Source organism: Zosterops lateralis, assembly GCF_965231275.1.
Source record: "Zosterops lateralis genome assembly, chromosome: 5".
NCBI lineage: Eukaryota > Metazoa > Chordata > Aves > Passeriformes > Zosteropidae > Zosterops > Zosterops lateralis.
In genome coordinates, this window is record NC_139766.1 from 13,653,473 (window position 1) to 13,663,616 (window position 10,144).

A 10,144-nucleotide genomic window follows, 5' to 3' on the forward strand; every position below is an offset into this window, starting at 1 on the left:
CAGGCAATTTCCCAAGGCATGCAACACACCCAGGTCATGTCATGTTATCAAACTATGCCCCTGATGGGTTGCAACACAGCACTTGTATAATTTCAGACTTGTTGAACTCAAAAGAAAGTGTAATGCTCAGGAGTGGTACAAATCCAAGCACTGCATGGTGTGGACATGAGCAAATGGTTCCACTTTAACCCAGCTTTATCTTGCAGTATGTAGCTGTCTCTGCTTGGTTTTGCAGTCTGTATGCAGCCGTGGGGTCTTTAGCCTCCAGGCTTCTTGGTCCTGGTGGGAACAAGAAATATTTCTGCTGGGGCAGAGGGAGGGATCAATCTTGTTGAACCATAGAATTATAGAATATTCTCGATTGGAAGGGACCTGAAAAGATCACCAAGTCCAACTCCTGGCCCTGCACAGAATCACCCCAAAAGTCACACCATGTTCCTGAGAGCATTGTTCTTGAACTCTGTCAGGCTTGGTGCTGTGACCACTTCCCTGGGGAGGCTGTTCCAGTGTCCAATCACCCTCTGGGTGAAGAACCTTGTCCTATTATCCAACCTAATCCTCCCCTGACACAATTTCAAGCCATTCCTTTGGATCCTGTCACTGGTCACTACAGAGAGTAGGTCAGCCCCCTTCTTCCCCTCACAAGGAAGTTGTAACTGCAATGGGGGTTTTCCCTCAGTCCTCTCTTCTGCAGGCTGGACAAACTAGGTGACCTCAGCTGCTCCTAATCAACAGACAATTGTGTAGTTTTATCATCTGAAAACTTAATATGTAACAAGCAAGACATTCCTGGGTGAAACTTAAATGCCTTTGATATGCATCAGGCCAAATTTGATGGTCTAATAGTTCTTTCTGACCTTAACTTGAGTGAGTTATGCTGCGTAGGGAGGTGTCTCTCCAGGGGGCACTGGGTAGCCAATTACAGCCCACAGAAGAGTGGCCTGAATTGTTTCCTTTAGCAATTTTTTTTGCATGACACATTACCATCTTCTCAGGTAATAAGTGACAGGGAAAGCCTTTTCTTGCCTAAGAAAAGAAATGACACAATTTACGAAAAAAAAAAAGTACTAAGAGAGCACTCAAATAAGCGTTAAATAAGGTAACAGGAACATCAGATCAGTCAAATATTCCTGTAAAATCTACTGGCATGCAGCAATGATTGTAATGTAGGTGTTACCTTAGGTGTATCATATTGGTATGTGTTGCAAAAGAAACAAGGAAACTGTGATCATAGCAAGCAGGAGATTGTTCCACTTACAGTACGTAAATCAAAAAATCTCTTCTATAATCAAATAAACCTGACTTAATTGTCAAGATGTCATCAGCTGCACTTGATGAATGGCAACTTACACCACACAGGACACAATTTTGGCACGGTATCATACTGGCAGAGTATAAATCCTGCCGTGCTCATGAGCTGGGCGTGTGTGACTCAGCGGAGACATCCGTCGGTGTTGAGTGACTGTAGGCTCCTCTTCTACAAAACCATTTGAAGTGAGACCTTTTGTGCTGTGAATGGGAGGTGGGCACCCTGTCTGCACATCTCTAAAGGGCAATCTTCCCAAAATACTCATGGTGTGGTGGCTGGTGGTCATTTGAGCTCTCTTTCTCCTTTGAAAGGGCAAGTACTAATAATAAACAGGACAAATAATTGAGCAAAAGAAGGAGTTGAAAGGACAAATAAATAGTGCAAATCAGTTCTACATACCTTCAATAACACACACTGCATTGCACTGCACTAGCATAGTGCTGAATGATGCATGAAAATGCATCATGTAAGTATTTGATACATCATGCATTGGCCAATAATGGACAAACTCATCTAAGAATACAGGAGGAAGATTTTAAGGTATAGAATTCCAGTTTTAAAAGAATTCAGTTCCAATCCAAGTGCAGTGCGGTTATTAGGGAGCTTGCCTAGATGGTAAAGAAGGATTTTATGGTTGAGGAATTTTAAGCTAATTGACTTGGACCTAAAAGAGCAGCCAAAATATAAATTATTTGATCTCTTTAGCAACCTATCTCTTTAAGATTGTAGATTCTATGGAGAAATCAAACCACTGTGAATTGAATCAGGACTATTATGATTTATATATTAATCTCTCTTCAAAGTATAGCATTTTTATGATACCATCATAATTTATAATGTAAAGCTTAATGATTTTAAGTGAACTTCACAACACAATGCCAAAACAGACAGACATATTAATATTCAAAAATAGTATCTATTACATTTATCAGAACCTGCTACTGTTTAGAAAACCCCTCCTAGAAGATGTTATCTTTGACACTCAGGTTTACATTATCCAAACTGCTTTCCTCTTCCTTGAAAATACCCAGAAAGTTAAAAAATACTTAGCAAAACTCAAATCAATTTCAGTAAGCGATTGGCACTCTTCCTTCCTAAAAACCAGTGTTGCACCATTGCTGCTTAAATTGTAATGAAGGTGTTCCAGAGGTTAATACTTATAATAGCTTAATGCCACAGTGATAGAGAAGCTTGAAAACAACAATACCTAGGAAAGCAAATCACCTTTCTGTAAATAATCACTCAAAGCCAGTCTTACATTTCTATGCATCACCAGGTCCAAGGAAGAGGTGTCAAAGAAAGGATTAGCCCATAAATGGGATGTCTGGCTCACAGTGCTGGGTGGATGCTGCATTCCAGTAAACTCTCCATGGATCTGGGAAAAACCAGCAGCAAGAGCATATGATGTACTTTACCTCAAGCTTTCCTTTCATAAGCCAGCCAACTTCAGAGCAGAAGTGAGGTGGTCTCTGCTCATCATCTGTTACCTTATGGAAGAGAGTGCATTGTTCAGCTCATTCAGAACCTACTCCAAGGGAACAGGAAGAGATGGAACGATCTAAAGCATTTAAATTAACTCTCTTCTGTCTCAGAGCAGCATTACCAAAGATCTAGCAGGACTTGGTGACATCATTCTAAGATCCTCTGGGAACCAGTACCATCACATTAGAGATACTGAGTGGTGACTGGTGAGCTCTTCTCTCAGTGGAGAAGGATGGGAGAGCAGACACATGGACACCAAACCACACACCTGATACAAACAAGAAATAAAACACGGGTCTAGCAGCAATGCTTTAGAAACAGGCTTTATTTTCTTTTGGTCTGGAAGGCTGATCTTGGGGAAGTCCTCTTCAAAGATACAAACCAAAAGACCTTCAAAAGCCACGATAGGGCTACAGTATGGCAAAAAGTAGCAGATTTTTATACTTGTAAGCATTGGAAGCCTCATCAAATGAAATTCAGCAGCTCCTCAGAGAGGACAGAGCTATCTGGTTGGCTGAGCTAGATGTTTTCTCCTACATGCTATTAAATAATGCTCTTTTAGTCATTTGTCCATATGGGTATGCCACAGCATCTGTTCTTCACAGGTGAGCCATGGTTGAGATGAGGTTAACTTCTTTAACTTCTTAACAGCTGAAATAGTAGAAGCTGATAACAGTTGATGATATAGCTGTCCCCCAAGCTCACAGTGAATTTTTCTGGAAAAATAGAAGTGCCAGGTAAGATACACAGAACAGATCATACAAAACCTCTACCCAACCTAGTTACTGTGACAGGAATCTAGTTCAAAAATGCAACTGCCTGTGCTTCTCCCTCAAAATGCACATTTCTGGCTCATGGAAAGAGCTTTGACTCTAATCTAAATTATAACACAAAATTTGAACTATGGACTTTCAAATAAAGAAATTCTCATCTTCTGGAAAAGGTGGGATGAAAAAGATTTCTGAACAAATCCAGCCATCTCTACACAGTCTCTTCTGTATGAAAGGGAAAACTGTTTGCCTCTGCCCCCAGGCAAACTCCCTGCAGACACTGCTACTCTCTTCCCGTGGGGGTCCCATGTGATGTGCCCACCTCCAGCTCTCCCAGTGCCTCCACTGAGTCTGCCCAGCTCTGATGAGGGCAGGCATAATTTCCCATCCCACCAGTGCTCTCCAGGGTGACCAGGGTGTCAGAGGCCAAGTAGGGCCAGTCAGCAACCTTTGTCCTTTCTGTCTGTCCAGCTGCTGTGACACTGAGCCTTGTTCACACCAGGCACACAATGCGAGCACACACAGCCCAACAGAGTGCCATGGCCAGCTGTGCTCCCTTGGGCCTAACAAGACAGCCCAACTCAGTTCAATTACTTTGTACTCACTGTGGGCCTTGGCCTCATTTCCTTTTTTGATAATCTGTAACCAGGTCCAGAGTGATAAGGTCACCCTTGAGCTTCCTCTTCCAGGCTAAACACCCCCAGCTTCCTCAACTTCTCCTCACCAGACTTGTGCTCCACACCCTTCACCAGCTTTGCTGCCCTTTCTGGACTCTCTCCACCACCTCAGCCTTCCTGAACTGGGGGGTCCAGAACTGGTCACAGAACTCAGGTATGGCCTCACCAGTGCTGAATAAAGGGAGGGAGTCACTGCCCTGCTCCTGCTGGCTGCAATATTCCTGATCCGAGCCAGGTTCCATTGGCCTTCTTGGCCACCTGGGCACACACTGGCTCTTGTTCAGTTGCTGTCAACCAGCACCCCCAGGTCTTTTTCCACCAGGCTATTTTCCAGCCATTCTGCCCTCAGCCTATAGCACTGGCTGGGGTTGTTGTGGGCCAAGGGACCCAGCATTTGGTCTTGCTGAATTTCTTACCATTGGTAAGAAATTGGCCCATTGATCCAGCCTATCCAAATTCCTCTGCAGATAATGACTGCAGAGATAGTGACTGGAATCATCAATGGTGGTGAGCCTCTCTCCACTGCCCTGCCAGAAATGCTCATGTGAGAGGATGAAATGACATTATTATCAAGGAGAGCTGCTGAGTATGTACCCTCAGGCATAGCTGTATCACCAAGGAGTCTGGAGCAGCTATGCTGCTGGGAGACCTAAGTTATGTCAGGTGTTGTCTTTTAGGTATCACTGTGCCCCTCAAGCAATCTGCTGATGGCACATGTCTCATAGCCCTTGAGACCCTGCCCACACTGCCAGTGCAGGACTGGCTCTGCAGCTTGCCCAAACTTGTCAGCTGCACTAGGCTGCAGCAAAACCCAGCAGCACTCCCCTGCCAAGGATTGTAATCTACCCACCTTGAAAGACCTTCCCTTCGTATCAGCCCTCTGTTGGCTCAGCTGGTCACTGGCTCTTGCACAGTCCAGCTGTGACATTTTCTGTGCATTCATGGTTGTCGGAGTAGGGTCAGCAAAGCTCCAGTTCCAGATCTCCGTACAATTGATTTTGCTGCCTTGTTATATACTGCTGTCAATGACTTTGTTCACCTAGACATTAATAAATTAAGTTGTGCTAACCACAATAAAGGGGAGTTGATTTAACTTGTTTTATTGGTAAGTCATAGATGATCTAATCAGCTGATAAAGGCTCATTTGTTCATATTTTGTTACAGTATCAAAACCATTATACAAACCTCCACTGTTTTCAGCTGTGAGGTTTTCCTAGTTGATCAAGCACCAAAATGATTGTCTCAGCACTGTTGAACTCCTACAGAGACCACTTTTACAAGGGTCACACTTCTAGTGCACGCATCTTTTTTCACCAGGTCCTCTGTCCTGCCTTGCAGATTGAGGACTCATCACCTTGTCTTTGATTCAAGTTAGATCAGACATCACTTTCTCTGCTCTTGTAAGGAAATACTGTCAAAAAGTTGTCTTTAAATATAGGCATATAAATATAGTAAAAATGTATCAGTGAATAGTTGACACTGCCTACCTTTTCATCTCTTTATTTCAACACGTTCTAACTGAAGGTGTCCCTGTCCAGAGCGAGGTGGGGTTGGTGATTTTTGAAGTCCCTTCCAACCCAAATCTTTCTAGGATTGTTTGATTCTTTCTGCCTGCTTAAGTTCTAGCCCTCTCAGTGGCCCTTTTCTATACAGTAAATAATGAAGAGCAGTGCTCATCATTATGGTGCTACGCTGACCTGAGGCGATGTTCTGGCTGTAAAAGCCTTGCCAAACAGCCGTGTTCCCCTGGAGACACTGCCTTCTGCCGCGGGACCCCCTCGCTGGCGGCTCTGGGGCGGGGAGCAGCAGCAGGAGCGCAGAGCGGGGCGGCATGTGGGGACCACACCGGTATCTGAGCAGCGGCTGGCCGGGCTGTGCTGCCGTCCCACGCAGCTAAATCATTCCTGAAACAGAAATAACTTGAAAGTGTCGGTCTGGGCGGGACAATAGCTGGAAACGGAGCGGGAGATGCCGTCAGCAGCGCTGTTCTGCCACCTGGTGCTGGAGCACCGTCCCGGCTGGTCCCCTGGCTGCCCTCCCGCCTCCCTCCGTCCCGCAGGTGACCCATGGCCGGGGAGGACCTGCCCCGAGCGCCTCCCCCGCCACGGCACCGCCAGCAAGCCGGGACACGCCTTCGCCACGGAACTTTTTAAAGTTCTTTAACCCAGCATGATTTGTACTACTAATAAATATCATTCCGCTTTCCACAGGGAAGTCCTGGTGACTAAACTGTGTCCCAGAATGTGATAACTACTAGTTGTAAAGATGTAACTGCTACTTACCCATGATTTACAGGCACGTCGTGTGATACTTGTGGTTGTCCTGTACAAGGAGAGGAGTTGGACTTGGATGATCCTTATGGGTCCCTTCAAACTCAGAAATTCCAACTATATTCCTTGATTCTATTTTCATTTTTAATGTCTAAGTCTAAAAAGTACCAAATATGTACATTTATTACATGATTAGGTGTGTTCTTAATCCCTTCCTTACCTAAGATTTCCCTTTTACATTTTAATATGGTGAAGGTGTTTCTGTAGTTGTAAACTGGAGCAAACTGGCTTAGTCTGCAGTATGCATTAAAGATTTGGGTTTTAACTGCTTGGAAATGGATTGTCCATTAAGATTATCAAAAATATTCAGTGGAAGGGACTGTTTTCCACCTCCAAATAAATGCTGTTGGGAAATCAGTGGAAAGACTGTGTCTAAATACCTTATGCTTTAACTGACTTGGCTGCAGCGTCCTCCCCGCAATTCCCTAATCCTGGAACCACTACCCCTGCCTTGTGGGGTTTGTACCTGGGTGCAATGGGGACTTCTGGAGTCTCAGCACTAAGAGTGATACTGAGAACCTTGAGCAGACCAGCAGCAAGCCAGTGCTGCTTCCCTGCAGGTCAGTGGGAATTATGAAGGGCCTTCAAAGGCAACACATGGAGCAAACCCCTGTGTTCTGTACAAATCATGCACAGGTTGCAAGCTGCATAAAGACAACAGGGTCCAGGAAAAAAAGGTTAAATATGCCAACCCAGAAATCTGGCCTGCCTGCAGAGCATGAGAATCCTTGTATAGACATTTAACAATATTTATTTGGCTATAATATTCACACCTGTCTACCCTGAGAAGACTCTCCCTTCCCATTTTAATGCCTGCAAGCTTTATAGAGTTAAGCAAATCAACAGGGAAACACTGAAGCCTGACTAACATGTTAAGCAACTCTCAGATGGTCAGATCATTTGACAACACAGCCTGAACGATGTCGATAAGCCACGTTTTCAGGGGTTACTAAATACAGGTGACTTCCTTGATCATGTGGGACAGACTTGCTGGCAATCACACAGACCAGGCAATAGAGAATGTCAAGCAATTCTGGGTATCATAGAAGAAGCCTCTTTTGGTGACAGGGGTAAATTGCACTTCAAACTTCTATCTTTCTCTGCAGCAAATCAGAACTGACTGATCTAACTCAGAGGTGGGCACAGGCAGACTGTTCACAGAACAAGCTGGCTGGTCTGGGCCAACAGCCCCACTGCTTCCAGTTCCATAGGCAGGATGCTCAGCTGCCAGCTAACCTGGAGTGGGAAAAGGGAACAGATAAGCCTGACTTGTATATTGAGTTTCTCTCAGGCTGGCTCATAGAGAGCTAAGGAACCATGATCTGTAGAGCTTCATAAAGATACATCCATCTGTGAAGCTCTTCTCATCAGGATGTAACTGTTATTACAACTCCAGGACTCAACATTTCAGAAATAAAGTTCAGAATGATTTTAAAGTGAGGTTTACTCCTCAGACCTAATGTGCTTTCTGCAGGTCTCAAGCAACAAGGCAACAAAACAAAGTTTCTTCTGTCTCAGTTTTAACAGAGAAACACAGCAGTGCTGTAGATATTTAGAACATGCACAATACAGCTTTTTTTGCTTGAATTTTTTAAGAAAAAATTAGGGTCTGTTCTTAAATGAGGGGAATAAACTGGCATAAGGTGATAGAAAAAGCTCAAGTACTCAACACTTTCTGGCTTTGGTTTTCACAGACAGGGCTGCTCCCACTCCTCTACATGTGCCAGAATGCTCTGGAGAGGCACAACCATCAGGAGGAAACAATGTTAGGGTCTACCTAAAAACTGGATGTATTAGAGTCCATAGGGTGGTGATGGGACCAGCACAGAACTGTAGCAGTGGTTTGCCCACATGATTACAAGACAGTTAAAATACCATACATGAATCAAACCATGTTTATCATGAGAGGGCTCTGATAACTGGAAAAAGACCTTAACTCTGCATAAAAAGAAGACCCAAGGAACATGGGCTAGTTTGCTTCCACTGCAGTCCTCAGAGGGATGAAAGTACACTTCCCCTTGGAATTTAATCCTAAATACTTGCAGGACACAGGAATAACCCACATGGACTTGTCACAGGCAAATTAGGCTTGACCACTTGATAATTCTCCACCTCACTGCTGACAGCAATGTTGATGAGGTGAGGGAGGTGATGCAGCACATCCAGGCCTCAGACAATGCCTCCCACAACAGCTTTCCTTAGAAGCTGAGGTGTGTGGGCTGGAAGAAGTCAACATCTTAACATCCAACCAGGGGCCAGCAGATAACAGAGAAAATATTCCAGGGGGACAATACCAAGGGCACAGTGTTCAACCTTCTCCTGCCAGTAACAGATAATATAAATGAGTGGTCATGCAATACAGGAGTTTCAGGAGTCAGATATTAGGAAAAACTTAAGTGGAACAGATTAGTCAAAGAGGCTGCATGATCTCCACCCTTTTCAGTTTCTTAAGACTTGATTAGAAAACAGAACATAGCTGACCTGGTCTACTATTGCCCATGGCCTTACATCATACTTGAGATGAGGCCTTTATGGTCCTTCCACCAATACATGTATAAATGGTGTAACAGACTTCATTCCTGTCAGTAAAAATATTGGTATTTCAAACAAACTGCTTTTAGTATGCAAAACACACATATTTATTCATTGCAGTCTGATGATTGTTATGGGTCCCTTCCAAACTGAGATATTTTATCATTCTTTCCCTGCTTAGCTTCATTCCCAAGTCTCTCTGGAAAGCTTTGCACTTCCAGAACAAGCATCTGCTGTATATATGTGAACTTGTGACTTGTTCTCAGCCCAGCCAGTTAACTGCATAATTCTGCTCTCAGGCCCACTGAATGCAACTTTTCCTCCTCTGTATACTTTCATCACAGAGACAGACACAGCTAAATTTACTGTAGGGAACAGTTTTTATCACCAAATCCTTTCTTGTGCCACAACCGTGAAACAATATCTGCACTGACATACTGGCTTCTCTGCTTAGAAATGTACCTCCAAAAAAGCCACAAACAAACCAGTTTCAGGTTAAAAGATTCTACATCTTCGGTATTGTGCTTCAGAAAAAATATTCACATAATTAAGATTTTAAGGCTGCTACCCTCAGTCTGAGGAATTCTAATTAAGAGCAAAATCATTTGGCAGAGGAACAGAGGTGTCAGAACATCTATCTATAATTCTATTGTGTCCAACATAACAAATAACTTCCATCTCCAAATAGATCAGTGATGTCCTTCATTTTCCCCCTCTAGCAATTGCCAATTAAAGAATTGTATGTAGGATTTGCTGATATTCCACACAACAGCTGCTGGTAAGTTTCTGGCTGACTGTACAGACCAGCTTCTTGGAAGGCCAATGTGCTGTACAAGTGTGGCAGAAATGGAACAGGCAGCCAGGATTAAATCACAGTTAAAGGGGGAGGGGAGAGGAATGCCTGCATTACAGCCTTGTGAGGAATTACTGGTCACATTAGTTCTCCAAATCTATCCCTGGCCTAATTAAGCTGCATTTTCACTGTAAAGCAGGCAAACTGCCAGTCATGGTGAAGTGAAACCAGCTTTCCAGTAACTGCCAGGA